Genomic DNA, 1,471 nt, shown 5'->3' with positions numbered 1-1,471 from the left:
TTCTTGTTTTCACATGTATTTAGGTGCAATTGAGCACAAAAACTGATAGAAATTCATGGTGTTCACATTTAATAGGAGCAGCGTAGATGCAGATTGCTGCATGTTGGCCGCGCGTGTTTTAACTGAACTCAAGGCTAAATTGGAGGTATTTGATGTTTTTCAGGGTATTTTAAGGGGTATTTGTGAAACTAGGAATGCTTTTTATAGGAATATTTTTTTTGACAGTTTCAAATTATTTTTCTCCTTGTTTACTTTTATTATCCTACAGGGATCAGATTATGATCAACAGCAAAGAGGAGCTACATCAGAAAATAACACAACAGTTATTAGTTTTTCTTTATCATCAGACACGTTGAAATTGTCTGACTTTATCTCTGTTTTTAGTGATTCTGTGAACACAGAAATGTAATCAACTTTAACTGGACAGAAAAGATCTTCTGCAGATCTACGTCTCATCCCCGTCATGGAAAGCTAGCGTTAGCGTTAGCATCAATTAGAAGAAGAAAATCTGAATGACCTTCATAATCAAACCAGCAGCATTCAGTGAAGTTCCTGTAACCTTCATCTAACTATGACTGAGAAATAATCCACGACTGGTTTAATATCATCCAGAGGATTTTGGGGAAGCAGCTGTGGAGCATTCTGCAGGAGGAATACTGACATTTGATCTGAGAGGGAAACAATACAACCAGGAAGGGCATTTAGAAAATAAATATCGTACTAATTTCTGTTACAATTGGTTTGGTTACTTTTTATTATTTACGTAAAATTGCTTCAAACAGTGTTCAGCTGTCAGCTTTTCTGTTTTAAACCAAAGACATGATATATAAGTTTATTCAACTCACTCTGCACACTCGCCGTTTTGTGCGACGTCACGTGAAAAGACTATTCCTTCTGTGTTTTAATATAAGTTCCTGTCTTGCCTTAATAAATAATGTTATTTGTTTACTGTGGCTCTTTTTTTGTTGTTTATTCAAACATGTCAGTTTTGCATATGTTTAAACATTACAGTCACATCTGTAATAAGAGTTGACGATGAATATAGTTTATGTTCCAGCCATGTTTGAACAGTAGCAGGCACAAACACGGCTTATTAAAGCCTGCCCCGTTATTTTTATTTTTGACTGGAGTCGTCTGTGTTTGGGCTTCATCTTGGCTGTTGCTTCCCGTCTCTCTCACAGTTCGAGGATGGAGACAGTAAAGCATGTTTGGATGTCTTCTCAGAGACATGAAGGGGTTTTTAGGGACATGTAGTCATGTGGACATTTCTAACGACTCATTACATTAAATACAATGTCAAAAGTTCCTTTGTGTTTTATACAAATATTTTTGTATGATTTCTGGTTTAATGTGATAATTTATGTATTTATTTTATTCTATTAACCTTTATTTAACCAGGTAGTCCCACTGAGATTAAGAAATCTCTTTTACAAAGGAGTCTTGGTCAAGAGGGTAAAAAAAATAAATAAAA

The sequence above is a fragment of the Oryzias melastigma genome, linkage group LG15 (genome assembly GCF_002922805.2).
Source record: "Oryzias melastigma strain HK-1 linkage group LG15, ASM292280v2, whole genome shotgun sequence".
Taxonomy (NCBI): Eukaryota; Metazoa; Chordata; class Actinopteri; order Beloniformes; family Adrianichthyidae; genus Oryzias; species Oryzias melastigma.
Note: the sequence above shows the minus strand (reverse complement) of the source record.